The following is a 16,310-nucleotide window of genomic DNA, read 5'->3' as shown; positions in this document are numbered from 1 at the left end:
TACTAACATTTTTATTTTTTACAGTGAAAGAGGCATTTGGATGGTGAATCCCTGGAGATATATACCTGGTTTTTTGAAAACCGGGCTACTAAAAAATGTCAGTCTCTCACACTGATTGTTAATTTGATGGCCCTTGTTACTTGAAAAGTAAAATCTCACCTCAAAAAGAAATTATTGAATACATGAGCTTCCATTTGATAGAATCATCTGTCTTGAAAGTAACAAAAGTGAAGTTTTCCTCATTAATCTGGAAAATAAGGCATTTTAAGAAGCAATTTTTAGTGTCGGTGTCACCGATTGCAAAGCCAATTCCCCAGTTCACCCCATTTTTAATTGAAGCTGGTCTCCCAAAAACAATCTAAGCCAACACTGCTCAACAATACCAAGTCCTAAAACCAGCAGTTCAACTGCTTGCTGACTAGGAACATTATCAACAGGGTGGGTCATTGCTTGCATGCAAACAGCACAAACAAACTGCATAAGAGTGCAAAAACACATCAAACTTTACAACAACCCCACTCCCCTGGAATTTAACCAGGCTACCCCAAATGCATACCAGATGATAGCCCTGTGTCTGTGCAACAACATGACACCCAGCCAGACACAACCCCGCCTTAATTTGAGGGAGACATTGAGCTTTGAAAGACAGGGGTAAGCCCAGGTACAAAAACCCAGCGAATCTGCACTCTAGCACAAAGCATAGTCTTTACAACAACCCCACCCCCCTGGAATTTAACCAGGCTACCCCAAATGCATACCAGATGATAGCCCTGTGTCTGTGCAACAACATGACACTTAGTTTGACGGAAGCCCCCCTCAAAAAATATTATCTGGGCCAACGGGGGCAACAGCCCGTCCCTACGGGACGGACTGTTACCCCCCTCGTGCAAATTTTCTGGAATTTGCACTGATTTCTGTCACTTCCAGGAAGTTATTTGAAGCCCATGGTTAAGAGGTGAGGGTGGTTAGTCCTGAAGAGCGAGATTGTTATTTTTACACTAAAAGTATCAGGGCTTTAAGCAAATTAAGTTTTAAAAGATTGCCTGCAATGTGCTGGACTTGACTTAAGATTTCAGGCAACCCGGTTTTCAAAACTCCAGGTAGATATCTCCAATTATTGACCTTTCTGCATCTTAACTGTCAATTCCTACTAACATTTTTATTTTTTACAGTGAAAGAGGCATTTGGATGGTGAATCCCTGGAGATATATACCTGGTTTTTTGAAAACCGGGCTACTAAAAAATGTCAGTCTCTCACACTGATTGTTAATTTGATGGCCCTTGTTACTTGAAAAGTAAAATCTCACCTCAAAAAGAAATTATTGAATACATGAGCTTCCATTTGATAGAATCATCTGTCTTGAAAGTAACAAAAGTGAAGTTTTCCTCATTAATCTGGAAAATAAGGCATTTTAAGAAGCAATTTTTAGTGTCGGTGTCACCGATTGCAAAGCCAATTCCCCAGTTCACCCCATTTTTAATTGAAGCTGGTCTCCCAAAAACAATCTAAGCCAACACTGCTCAACAATACCAAGTCCTAAAACCAGCAGTTCAACTGCTTGCTGACTAGGAACATTATCAACAGGGTGGGTCATTGCTTGCATGCAAACAGCACAAACAAACTGCATAAGAGTGCAAAAACACATCAAACTTTACAACAACCCCACTCCCCTGGAATTTAACCAGGCTACCCCAAATGCATACCAGACGATAGCCCCGTGTCTGTGCAACAACATGGCGCCATGCCAGACACAACCCCCCCTTAATTTGAGTGAGACATTGACCTTTGAAAGACAGGGGTAGCCCCGGTACAAAAACTCAGCGAATCCGCCCTCTAGCACAAAGCATAGTCTTTACAACAACCCCACCCCCCTGGAATTTAACCAGGCTACCCCAAATGCATACCAGATGATAGCCCTGTGTCTGTGCAACAACATGACACCCAGCCAGACACAACCCCGCCTTAATTTGAGGGAGACATTGAGCTTTGAAAGACAGGGGTAAGCCCAGGTACAAAAACCCAGCGAATCTGCACTCTAGCACAAAGCATAGTCTTTACAACAACCCCACCCCCCTGGAATTTAACCAGGCTACCCCAAATGCATACCAGATGATAGCCCTGTGTCTGTGCAACATCATGACACCCAGCCAGACACAACCCCGCCTTAATTTGAGGGAGACATTGAGCTTTGAAAGACAGGGGTAAGCCCAGGTACAAAAACCCAGCGAATCTGCACTCTAGCACAAAGCATAGTCTTTACAACAACCCCACCCCCCTGGAATTTAACCAGGCTACCCCAAATGCATACCAGATGATAGCCCTGTGTCTGTGCAACATCATGACACCCAGCCAGACACAACCCCCCCTTAATTTGAGGGAGACATTGAGCTTTGAAAGACAGGGGTAAGCCCAGGTACGAAAACCCAGCGAATCTGCACTCTAGCACAAAGCATAGTCTTTACAACAACCCCACCCCCCTGGAATTTAACCAGGCTACCCCAAATGCATACCAGATGATAGCCCTGTGTCTGTGCAACATCATGACACCCAGCCAGACACAACCCCGCCTTAATTTGAGGGAGACATTGAGCTTTGAAAGACAGGGGTAAGCCCAGGTACAAAAACCCAGCGAATCTGCACTCTAGCACAAAGCATAGTCTTTACAACAACCCCACCCCCCTGGAATTTAACCAGGCTACCCCAAATGCATACCAGATGATAGCCCTGTGTCTGTGCAACATCATGACACCCAGCCAGACACAACCCCCCCTTAATTTGAGGGAGACATTGAGCTTTGAAAGACAGGGGTAAGCCCAGGTACGAAAACCCAGCGAATCTGCACTCTAGCACAAAGCATAGTCTTTACAACAACCCCACCCCCCTGGAATTTAACCAGGCTACCCCAAATGCATACCAGATGATAGCCCTGTGTCTGTGCAACAACATGACACCCAGCTAGACACAACCCCCCCTTAATTTGAGGGAGACATTGAGCTTTGAAAGACAGGGGTAAGCCCAGGTACAAAAACCCAGCGAATCTGCACTCTAGCACAAAGCATAGTCTTTACAACAACCCCACCCCCCTGGAATTTAACCAGGCTACCCCAAATGCATACCAGATGATAGCCCTGTGTCTGTGCAACAACATGACACTTAGTTTGACGGAAGCCCCCCTCAAAAAATATTATCTGGGCCAACGGGGGCAACAGCCCGTCCCTACGGGACGGACTGTTACCCCCCTCGTGCAAATTTTCTGGAATTTGCACTGATTTCTGTCACTTCCAGGAAGTTATTTGAAGCCCATGGTTAAGAGGTGAGGGTGGTTAGTCCTGAAGAGCGAGATTGTTATTTTTACACTAAAAGTATCAGGGCTTTAAGCAAATTAAGTTTTAAAAGATTGCCTGCAATGTGCTGGACTTGACTTAAGATTTCAGGCAACCCGGTTTTCAAAACTCCAGGTAGATATCTCCAATTATTGACCTTTCTGCATCTTAACTGTCAATTCCTACTAACATTTTTATTTTTTACAGTGAAAGAGGCATTTGGATGGTGAATCCCTGGAGATATATACCTGGTTTTTTGAAAACCGGGCTACTAAAAAATGTCAGTCTCTCACACTGATTGTTAATTTGATGGCCCTTGTTACTTGAAAAGTAAAATCTCACCTCAAAAAGAAATTATTGAATACATGAGCTTCCATTTGATAGAATCATCTGTCTTGAAAGTAACAAAAGTGAAGTTTTCCTCATTAATCTGGAAAATAAGGCATTTTAAGAAGCAATTTTTAGTGTCGGTGTCACCGATTGCAAAGCCAATTCCCCAGTTCACCCCATTTTTAATTGAAGCTGGTCTCCCAAAAACAATCTAAGCCAACACTGCTCAACAATACCAAGTCCTAAAACCAGCAGTTCAACTGCTTGCTGACTAGGAACATTATCAACAGGGTGGGTCATTGCTTGCATGCAAACAGCACAAACAAACTGCATAAGAGTGCAAAAACACATCAAACTTTACAACAACCCCACTCCCCTGGAATTTAACCAGGCTACCCCAAATGCATACCAGACGATAGCCCCGTGTCTGTGCAACAACATGGCGCCATGCCAGACACAACCCCCCCTTAATTTGAGTGAGACATTGACCTTTGAAAGACAGGGGTAGCCCCGGTACAAAAACTCAGCGAATCCGCCCTCTAGCACAAAGCATAGTCTTTACAACAACCCCACCCCCCTGGAATTTAACCAGGCTACCCCAAATGCATACCAGATGATAGCCCTGTGTCTGTGCAACAACATGACACCCAGCCAGACACAACCCCGCCTTAATTTGAGGGAGACATTGAGCTTTGAAAGACAGGGGTAAGCCCAGGTACAAAAACCCAGCGAATCTGCACTCTAGCACAAAGCATAGTCTTTACAACAACCCCACCCCCCTGGAATTTAACCAGGCTACCCCAAATGCATACCAGATGATAGCCCTGTGTCTGTGCAACATCATGACACCCAGCCAGACACAACCCCGCCTTAATTTGAGGGAGACATTGAGCTTTGAAAGACAGGGGTAAGCCCAGGTACAAAAACCCAGCGAATCTGCACTCTAGCACAAAGCATAGTCTTTACAACAACCCCACCCCCCTAGAATTTAACCAGGCTACCCCAAATGCATACCAGATGATAGCCCTGTGTCTGTGCAACATCATGACACCCAGCCAGACACAACCCCGCCTTAATTTGAGGGAGACATTGAGCTTTGAAAGACAGGGGTAAGCCCAGGTACAAAAACCCAGCGAATCTGCACTCTAGCACAAAGCATAGTCTTTACAACAACCCCACCCCCCTGGAATTTAACCAGGCTACCCCAAATGCATACCAGATGATAGCCCTGTGTCTGTGCAACATCATGACACCCAGCCAGACACAACCCCCCCTTAATTTGAGGGAGACATTGAGCTTTGAAAGACAGGGGTAAGCCCAGGTACGAAAACCCAGCGAATCTGCACTCTAGCACAAAGCATAGTCTTTACAACAACCCCACCCCCCTGGAATTTAACCAGGCTACCCCAAATGCATACCAGATGATAGCCCTGTGTCTGTGCAACAACATGACACCCAGCTAGACACAACCCCCCCTTAATTTGAGGGAGACATTGAGCTTTGAAAGACAGGGGTAAGCCCAGGTACAAAAACCCAGCGAATCTGCACTCTAGCACAAAGCATAGTCTTTACAACAACCCCACCCCCCTGGAATTTAACCAGGCTACCCCAAATGCATACCAGATGATAGCCCTGTGTCTGTGCAACAACATGACACTTAGTTTGACGGAAGCCCCCCTCAAAAAATATTATCTGGGCCAACGGGGGCAACAGCCCGTCCCTACGGGACGGACTGTTACCCCCCTCGTGCAAATTTTCTGGAATTTGCACTGATTTCTGTCACTTCCAGGAAGTTATTTGAAGCCCATGGTTAAGAGGTGAGGGTGGTTAGTCCTGAAGAGCGAGATTGTTATTTTTACACTAAAAGTATCAGGGCTTTAAGCAAATTAAGTTTTAAAAGATTGCCTGCAATGTGCTGGACTTGACTTAAGATTTCAGGCAACCCGGTTTTCAAAACTCCAGGTAGATATCTCCAATTATTGACCTTTCTGCATCTTAACTGTCAATTCCTACTAACATTTTTATTTTTTACAGTGAAAGAGGCATTTGGATGGTGAATCCCTGGAGATATATACCTGGTTTTTTGAAAACCGGGCTACTAAAAAATGTCAGTCTCTCACACTGATTGTTAATTTGATGGCCCTTGTTACTTGAAAAGTAAAATCTCACCTCAAAAAGAAATTATTGAATACATGAGCTTCCATTTGATAGAATCATCTGTCTTGAAAGTAACAAAAGTGAAGTTTTCCTCATTAATCTGGAAAATAAGGCATTTTAAGAAGCAATTTTTAGTGTCGGTGTCACCGATTGCAAAGCCAATTCCCCAGTTCACCCCATTTTTAATTGAAGCTGGTCTCCCAAAAACAATCTAAGCCAACACTGCTCAACAATACCAAGTCCTAAAACCAGCAGTTCAACTGCTTGCTGACTAGGAACATTATCAACAGGGTGGGTCATTGCTTGCATGCAAACAGCACAAACAAACTGCATAAGAGTGCAAAAACACATCAAACTTTACAACAACCCCACTCCCCTGGAATTTAACCAGGCTACCCCAAATGCATACCAGACGATAGCCCCGTGTCTGTGCAACAACATGGCGCCATGCCAGACACAACCCCCCCTTAATTTGAGTGAGACATTGACCTTTGAAAGACAGGGGTAGCCCCGGTACAAAAACTCAGCGAATCCGCCCTCTAGCACAAAGCATAGTCTTTACAACAACCCCACCCCCCTGGAATTTAACCAGGCTACCCCAAATGCATACCAGATGATAGCCCTGTGTCTGTGCAACAACATGACACCCAGCCAGACACAACCCCGCCTTAATTTGAGGGAGACATTGAGCTTTGAAAGACAGGGGTAAGCCCAGGTACAAAAACCCAGCGAATCTGCACTCTAGCACAAAGCATAGTCTTTACAACAACCCCACCCCCCTGGAATTTAACCAGGCTACCCCAAATGCATACCAGATGATAGCCCTGTGTCTGTGCAACATCATGACACCCAGCCAGACACAACCCCGCCTTAATTTGAGGGAGACATTGAGCTTTGAAAGACAGGGGTAAGCCCAGGTACAAAAACCCAGCGAATCTGCACTCTAGCACAAAGCATAGTCTTTACAACAACCCCACCCCCCTGGAATTTAACCAGGCTACCCCAAATGCATACCAGATGATAGCCCTGTGTCTGTGCAACATCATGACACCCAGCCAGACACAACCCCGCCTTAATTTGAGGGAGACATTGAGCTTTGAAAGACAGGGGTAAGCCCAGGTACAAAAACCCAGCGAATCTGCACTCTAGCACAAAGCATAGTCTTTACAACAACCCCACCCCCCTGGAATTTAACCAGGCTACCCCAAATGCATACCAGATGATAGCCCTGTGTCTGTGCAACATCATGACACCCAGCCAGACACAACCCCGCCTTAATTTGAGGGAGACATTGAGCTTTGAAAGACAGGGGTAAGCCCAGGTACGAAAACCCAGCGAATCTGCACTCTAGCACAAAGCATAGTCTTTACAACAACCCCACCCCCCTGGAATTTAACCAGGCTACCCCAAATGCATACCAGATGATAGCCCTGTGTCTGTGCAACAACATGACACCCAGCTAGACACAACCCCCCCTTAATTTGAGGGAGACATTGAGCTTTGAAAGACAGGGGTAAGCCCAGGTACAAAAACCCAGCGAATCTGCACTCTAGCACAAAGCATAGTCTTTACAACAACCCCACCCCCCTGGAATTTAACCAGGCTACCCCAAATGCATACCAGATGATAGCCCTGTGTCTGTGCAACAACATGACACTTAGTTTGACGGAAGCCCCCCTCAAAAAATATTATCTGGGCCAACGGGGGCAACAGCCCGTCCCTACGGGACGGACTGTTACCCCCCTCGTGCAAATTTTCTGGAATTTGCACTGATTTCTGTCACTTCCAGGAAGTTATTTGAAGCCCATGGTTAAGAGGTGAGGGTGGTTAGTCCTGAAGAGCGAGATTGTTATTTTTACACTAAAAGTATCAGGGCTTTAAGCAAATTAAGTTTTAAAAGATTGCCTGCAATGTGCTGGACTTGACTTAAGATTTCAGGCAACCCGGTTTTCAAAACTCCAGGTAGATATCTCCAATTATTGACCTTTCTGCATCTTAACTGTCAATTCCTACTAACATTTTTATTTTTTACAGTGAAAGAGGCATTTGGATGGTGAATCCCTGGAGATATATACCTGGTTTTTTGAAAACCGGGCTACTAAAAAATGTCAGTCTCTCACACTGATTGTTAATTTGATGGCCCTTGTTACTTGAAAAGTAAAATCTCACCTCAAAAAGAAATTATTGAATACATGAGCTTCCATTTGATAGAATCATCTGTCTTGAAAGTAACAAAAGTGAAGTTTTCCTCATTAATCTGGAAAATAAGGCATTTTAAGAAGCAATTTTTAGTGTCGGTGTCACCGATTGCAAAGCCAATTCCCCAGTTCACCCCATTTTTAATTGAAGCTGGTCTCCCAAAAACAATCTAAGCCAACACTGCTCAACAATACCAAGTCCTAAAACCAGCAGTTCAACTGCTTGCTGACTAGGAACATTATCAACAGGGTGGGTCATTGCTTGCATGCAAACAGCACAAACAAACTGCATAAGAGTGCAAAAACACATCAAACTTTACAACAACCCCACTCCCCTGGAATTTAACCAGGCTACCCCAAATGCATACCAGACGATAGCCCCGTGTCTGTGCAACAACATGGCGCCATGCCAGACACAACCCCCCCTTAATTTGAGTGAGACATTGACCTTTGAAAGACAGGGGTAGCCCCGGTACAAAAACTCAGCGAATCCGCCCTCTAGCACAAAGCATAGTCTTTACAACAACCCCACCCCCCTGGAATTTAACCAGGCTACCCCAAATGCATACCAGATGATAGCCCTGTGTCTGTGCAACAACATGACACCCAGCCAGACACAACCCCGCCTTAATTTGAGGGAGACATTGAGCTTTGAAAGACAGGGGTAAGCCCAGGTACAAAAACCCAGCGAATCTGCACTCTAGCACAAAGCATAGTCTTTACAACAACCCCACCCCCCTGGAATTTAACCAGGCTACCCCAAATGCATACCAGATGATAGCCCTGTGTCTGTGCAACATCATGACACCCAGCCAGACACAACCCCGCCTTAATTTGAGGGAGACATTGAGCTTTGAAAGACAGGGGTAAGCCCAGGTACAAAAACCCAGCGAATCTGCACTCTAGCACAAAGCATAGTCTTTACAACAACCCCACCCCCCTGGAATTTAACCAGGCTACCCCAAATGCATACCAGATGATAGCCCTGTGTCTGTGCAACATCATGACACCCAGCCAGACACAACCCCGCCTTAATTTGAGGGAGACATTGAGCTTTGAAAGACAGGGGTAAGCCCAGGTACAAAAACCCAGCGAATCTGCACTCTAGCACAAAGCATAGTCTTTACAACAACCCCACCCCCCTGGAATTTAACCAGGCTACCCCAAATGCATACCAGATGATAGCCCTGTGTCTGTGCAACATCATGACACCCAGCCAGACACAACCCCCCCTTAATTTGAGGGAGACATTGAGCTTTGAAAGACAGGGGTAAGCCCAGGTACGAAAACCCAGCGAATCTGCACTCTAGCACAAAGCATAGTCTTTACAACAACCCCACCCCCCTGGAATTTAACCAGGCTACCCCAAATGCATACCAGATGATAGCCCTGTGTCTGTGCAACAACATGACACCCAGCTAGACACAACCCCCCCTTAATTTGAGGGAGACATTGAGCTTTGAAAGACAGGGGTAAGCCCAGGTACAAAAACCCAGCGAATCTGCACTCTAGCACAAAGCATAGTCTTTACAACAACCCCACCCCCCTGGAATTTAACCAGGCTACCCCAAATGCATACCAGATGATAGCCCTGTGTCTGTGCAACAACATGACACTTAGTTTGACGGAAGCCCCCCTCAAAAAATATTATCTGGGCCAACGGGGGCAACAGCCCGTCCCTACGGGACGGACTGTTACCCCCCTCGTGCAAATTTTCTGGAATTTGCACTGATTTCTGTCACTTCCAGGAAGTTATTTGAAGCCCATGGTTAAGAGGTGAGGGTGGTTAGTCCTGAAGAGCGAGATTGTTATTTTTACACTAAAAGTATCAGGGCTTTAAGCAAATTAAGTTTTAAAAGATTGCCTGCAATGTGCTGGACTTGACTTAAGATTTCAGGCAACCCGGTTTTCAAAACTCCAGGTAGATATCTCCAATTATTGACCTTTCTGCATCTTAACTGTCAATTCCTACTAACATTTTTATTTTTTACAGTGAAAGAGGCATTTGGATGGTGAATCCCTGGAGATATATACCTGGTTTTTTGAAAACCGGGCTACTAAAAAATGTCAGTCTCTCACACTGATTGTTAATTTGATGGCCCTTGTTACTTGAAAAGTAAAATCTCACCTCAAAAAGAAATTATTGAATACATGAGCTTCCATTTGATAGAATCATCTGTCTTGAAAGTAACAAAAGTGAAGTTTTCCTCATTAATCTGGAAAATAAGGCATTTTAAGAAGCAATTTTTAGTGTCGGTGTCACCGATTGCAAAGCCAATTCCCCAGTTCACCCCATTTTTAATTGAAGCTGGTCTCCCAAAAACAATCTAAGCCAACACTGCTCAACAATACCAAGTCCTAAAACCAGCAGTTCAACTGCTTGCTGACTAGGAACATTATCAACAGGGTGGGTCATTGCTTGCATGCAAACAGCACAAACAAACTGCATAAGAGTGCAAAAACACATCAAACTTTACAACAACCCCACTCCCCTGGAATTTAACCAGGCTACCCCAAATGCATACCAGATGATAGCCCTGTGTCTGTGCAACAACATGACACCCAGCCAGACACAACCCCGCCTTAATTTGAGGGAGACATTGAGCTTTGAAAGACAGGGGTAAGCCCAGGTACAAAAACCCAGCGAATCTGCACTCTAGCACAAAGCATAGTCTTTACAACAACCCCACCCCCCTGGAATTTAACCAGGCTACCCCAAATGCATACCAGATGATAGCCCTGTGTCTGTGCAACAACATGACACTTAGTTTGACGGAAGCCCCCCTCAAAAAATATTATCTGGGCCAACGGGGGCAACAGCCCGTCCCTACGGGACGGACTGTTACCCCCCTCGTGCAAATTTTCTGGAATTTGCACTGATTTCTGTCACTTCCAGGAAGTTATTTGAAGCCCATGGTTAAGAGGTGAGGGTGGTTAGTCCTGAAGAGCGAGATTGTTATTTTTACACTAAAAGTATCAGGGCTTTAAGCAAATTAAGTTTTAAAAGATTGCCTGCAATGTGCTGGACTTGACTTAAGATTTCAGGCAACCCGGTTTTCAAAACTCCAGGTAGATATCTCCAATTATTGACCTTTCTGCATCTTAACTGTCAATTCCTACTAACATTTTTATTTTTTACAGTGAAAGAGGCATTTGGATGGTGAATCCCTGGAGATATATACCTGGTTTTTTGAAAACCGGGCTACTAAAAAATGTCAGTCTCTCACACTGATTGTTAATTTGATGGCCCTTGTTACTTGAAAAGTAAAATCTCACCTCAAAAAGAAATTATTGAATACATGAGCTTCCATTTGATAGAATCATCTGTCTTGAAAGTAACAAAAGTGAAGTTTTCCTCATTAATCTGGAAAATAAGGCATTTTAAGAAGCAATTTTTAGTGTCGGTGTCACCGATTGCAAAGCCAATTCCCCAGTTCACCCCATTTTTAATTGAAGCTGGTCTCCCAAAAACAATCTAAGCCAACACTGCTCAACAATACCAAGTCCTAAAACCAGCAGTTCAACTGCTTGCTGACTAGGAACATTATCAACAGGGTGGGTCATTGCTTGCATGCAAACAGCACAAACAAACTGCATAAGAGTGCAAAAACACATCAAACTTTACAACAACCCCACTCCCCTGGAATTTAACCAGGCTACCCCAAATGCATACCAGACGATAGCCCCGTGTCTGTGCAACAACATGGCGCCATGCCAGACACAACCCCCCCTTAATTTGAGTGAGACATTGACCTTTGAAAGACAGGGGTAGCCCCGGTACAAAAACTCAGCGAATCCGCCCTCTAGCACAAAGCATAGTCTTTACAACAACCCCACCCCCCTGGAATTTAACCAGGCTACCCCAAATGCATACCAGATGATAGCCCTGTGTCTGTGCAACAACATGACACCCAGCCAGACACAACCCCGCCTTAATTTGAGGGAGACATTGAGCTTTGAAAGACAGGGGTAAGCCCAGGTACAAAAACCCAGCGAATCTGCACTCTAGCACAAAGCATAGTCTTTACAACAACCCCACCCCCCTGGAATTTAACCAGGCTACCCCAAATGCATACCAGATGATAGCCCTGTGTCTGTGCAACATCATGACACCCAGCCAGACACAACCCCGCCTTAATTTGAGGGAGACATTGAGCTTTGAAAGACAGGGGTAAGCCCAGGTACAAAAACCCAGCGAATCTGCACTCTAGCACAAAGCATAGTCTTTACAACAACCCCACCCCCCTGGAATTTAACCAGGCTACCCCAAATGCATACCAGATGATAGCCCTGTGTCTGTGCAACATCATGACACCCAGCCAGACACAACCCCCCCTTAATTTGAGGGAGACATTGAGCTTTGAAAGACAGGGGTAAGCCCAGGTACGAAAACCCAGCGAATCTGCACTCTAGCACAAAGCATAGTCTTTACAACAACCCCACCCCCCTGGAATTTAACCAGGCTACCCCAAATGCATACCAGATGATAGCCCTGTGTCTGTGCAACATCATGACACCCAGCCAGACACAACCCCGCCTTAATTTGAGGGAGACATTGAGCTTTGAAAGACAGGGGTAAGCCCAGGTACAAAAACCCAGCGAATCTGCACTCTAGCACAAAGCATAGTCTTTACAACAACCCCACCCCCCTGGAATTTAACCAGGCTACCCCAAATGCATACCAGATGATAGCCCTGTGTCTGTGCAACATCATGACACCCAGCCAGACACAACCCCCCCTTAATTTGAGGGAGACATTGAGCTTTGAAAGACAGGGGTAAGCCCAGGTACGAAAACCCAGCGAATCTGCACTCTAGCACAAAGCATAGTCTTTACAACAACCCCACCCCCCTGGAATTTAACCAGGCTACCCCAAATGCATACCAGATGATAGCCCTGTGTCTGTGCAACAACATGACACTTAGTTTGACGGAAGCCCCCCTCAAAAAATATTATCTGGGCCAACGGGGGCAACAGCCCGTCCCTACGGGACGGACTGTTACCCCCCTCGTGCAAATTTTCTGGAATTTGCACTGATTTCTGTCACTTCCAGGAAGTTATTTGAAGCCCATGGTTAAGAGGTGAGGGTGGTTAGTCCTGAAGAGCGAGATTGTTATTTTTACACTAAAAGTATCAGGGCTTTAAGCAAATTAAGTTTTAAAAGATTGCCTGCAATGTGCTGGACTTGACTTAAGATTTCAGGCAACCCGGTTTTCAAAACTCCAGGTAGATATCTCCAATTATTGACCTTTCTGCATCTTAACTGTCAATTCCTACTAACATTTTTATTTTTTACAGTGAAAGAGGCATTTGGATGGTGAATCCCTGGAGATATATACCTGGTTTTTTGAAAACCGGGCTACTAAAAAATGTCAGTCTCTCACACTGATTGTTAATTTGATGGCCCTTGTTACTTGAAAAGTAAAATCTCACCTCAAAAAGAAATTATTGAATACATGAGCTTCCATTTGATAGAATCATCTGTCTTGAAAGTAACAAAAGTGAAGTTTTCCTCATTAATCTGGAAAATAAGGCATTTTAAGAAGCAATTTTTAGTGTCGGTGTCACCGATTGCAAAGCCAATTCCCCAGTTCACCCCATTTTTAATTGAAGCTGGTCTCCCAAAAACAATCTAAGCCAACACTGCTCAACAATACCAAGTCCTAAAACCAGCAGTTCAACTGCTTGCTGACTAGGAACATTATCAACAGGGTGGGTCATTGCTTGCATGCAAACAGCACAAACAAACTGCATAAGAGTGCAAAAACACATCAAACTTTACAACAACCCCACTCCCCTGGAATTTAACCAGGCTACCCCAAATGCATACCAGATGATAGCCCTGTGTCTGTGCAACAACATGACACCCAGCCAGACACAACCCCGCCTTAATTTGAGGGAGACATTGAGCTTTGAAAGACAGGGGTAAGCCCAGGTACAAAAACCCAGCGAATCTGCACTCTAGCACAAAGCATAGTCTTTACAACAACCCCACCCCCCTGGAATTTAACCAGGCTACCCCAAATGCATACCAGATGATAGCCCTGTGTCTGTGCAACAACATGACACTTAGTTTGACGGAAGCCCCCCTCAAAAAATATTATCTGGGCCAACGGGGGCAACAGCCCGTCCCTACGGGACGGACTGTTACCCCCCTCGTGCAAATTTTCTGGAATTTGCACTGATTTCTGTCACTTCCAGGAAGTTATTTGAAGCCCATGGTTAAGAGGTGAGGGTGGTTAGTCCTGAAGAGCGAGATTGTTATTTTTACACTAAAAGTATCAGGGCTTTAAGCAAATTAAGTTTTAAAAGATTGCCTGCAATGTGCTGGACTTGACTTAAGATTTCAGGCAACCCGGTTTTCAAAACTCCAGGTAGATATCTCCAATTATTGACCTTTCTGCATCTTAACTGTCAATTCCTACTAACATTTTTATTTTTTACAGTGAAAGAGGCATTTGGATGGTGAATCCCTGGAGATATATACCTGGTTTTTTGAAAACCGGGCTACTAAAAAATGTCAGTCTCTCACACTGATTGTTAATTTGATGGCCCTTGTTACTTGAAAAGTAAAATCTCACCTCAAAAAGAAATTATTGAATACATGAGCTTCCATTTGATAGAATCATCTGTCTTGAAAGTAACAAAAGTGAAGTTTTCCTCATTAATCTGGAAAATAAGGCATTTTAAGAAGCAATTTTTAGTGTCGGTGTCACCGATTGCAAAGCCAATTCCCCAGTTCACCCCATTTTTAATTGAAGCTGGTCTCCCAAAAACAATCTAAGCCAACACTGCTCAACAATACCAAGTCCTAAAACCAGCAGTTCAACTGCTTGCTGACTAGGAACATTATCAACAGGGTGGGTCATTGCTTGCATGCAAACAGCACAAACAAACTGCATAAGAGTGCAAAAACACATCAAACTTTACAACAACCCCACTCCCCTGGAATTTAACCAGGCTACCCCAAATGCATACCAGACGATAGCCCCGTGTCTGTGCAACAACATGGCGCCATGCCAGACACAACCCCCCCTTAATTTGAGTGAGACATTGACCTTTGAAAGACAGGGGTAGCCCCGGTACAAAAACTCAGCGAATCCGCCCTCTAGCACAAAGCATAGTCTTTACAACAACCCCACCCCCCTGGAATTTAACCAGGCTACCCCAAATGCATACCAGATGATAGCCCTGTGTCTGTGCAACAACATGACACCCAGCCAGACACAACCCCGCCTTAATTTGAGGGAGACATTGAGCTTTGAAAGACAGGGGTAAGCCCAGGTACAAAAACCCAGCGAATCTGCACTCTAGCACAAAGCATAGTCTTTACAACAACCCCACCCCCCTGGAATTTAACCAGGCTACCCCAAATGCATACCAGATGATAGCCCTGTGTCTGTGCAACATCATGACACCCAGCCAGACACAACCCCGCCTTAATTTGAGGGAGACATTGAGCTTTGAAAGACAGGGGTAAGCCCAGGTACAAAAACCCAGCGAATCTGCACTCTAGCACAAAGCATAGTCTTTACAACAACCCCACCCCCCTGGAATTTAACCAGGCTACCCCAAATGCATACCAGATGATAGCCCTGTGTCTGTGCAACATCATGACACCCAGCCAGACACAACCCCCCCTTAATTTGAGGGAGACATTGAGCTTTGAAAGACAGGGGTAAGCCCAGGTACGAAAACCCAGCGAATCTGCACTCTAGCACAAAGCATAGTCTTTACAACAACCCCACCCCCCTGGAATTTAACCAGGCTACCCCAAATGCATACCAGATGATAGCCCTGTGTCTGTGCAACATCATGACACCCAGCCAGACACAACCCCGCCTTAATTTGAGGGAGACATTGAGCTTTGAAAGACAGGGGTAAGCCCAGGTACAAAAACCCAGCGAATCTGCACTCTAGCACAAAGCATAGTCTTTACAACAACCCCACCCCCCTGGAATTTAACCAGGCTACCCCAAATGCATACCAGATGATAGCCCTGTGTCTGTGCAACATCATGACACCCAGCCAGACACAACCCCCCCTTAATTTGAGGGAGACATTGAGCTTTGAAAGACAGGGGTAAGCCCAGGTACGAAAACCCAGCGAATCTGCACTCTAGCACAAAGCATAGTCTTTACAACAACCCCACCCCCCTGGAATTTAACCAGGCTACCCCAAATGCATACCAGATGATAGCCCTGTGTCTGTGCAACAACATGACACTTAGTTTGACGGAAGCCCCCCTCAAAAAATATTATCTGGGCCAACGGGGGCAACAGCCCGTCCCTACGGGACGGA

Source organism: Porites lutea, chromosome 3 (genome assembly GCF_958299795.1).
Source record: "Porites lutea chromosome 3, jaPorLute2.1, whole genome shotgun sequence".
In the NCBI taxonomy this organism is placed as follows: domain Eukaryota; kingdom Metazoa; phylum Cnidaria; class Anthozoa; order Scleractinia; family Poritidae; genus Porites; species Porites lutea.
Note: the sequence above shows the minus strand (reverse complement) of the source record.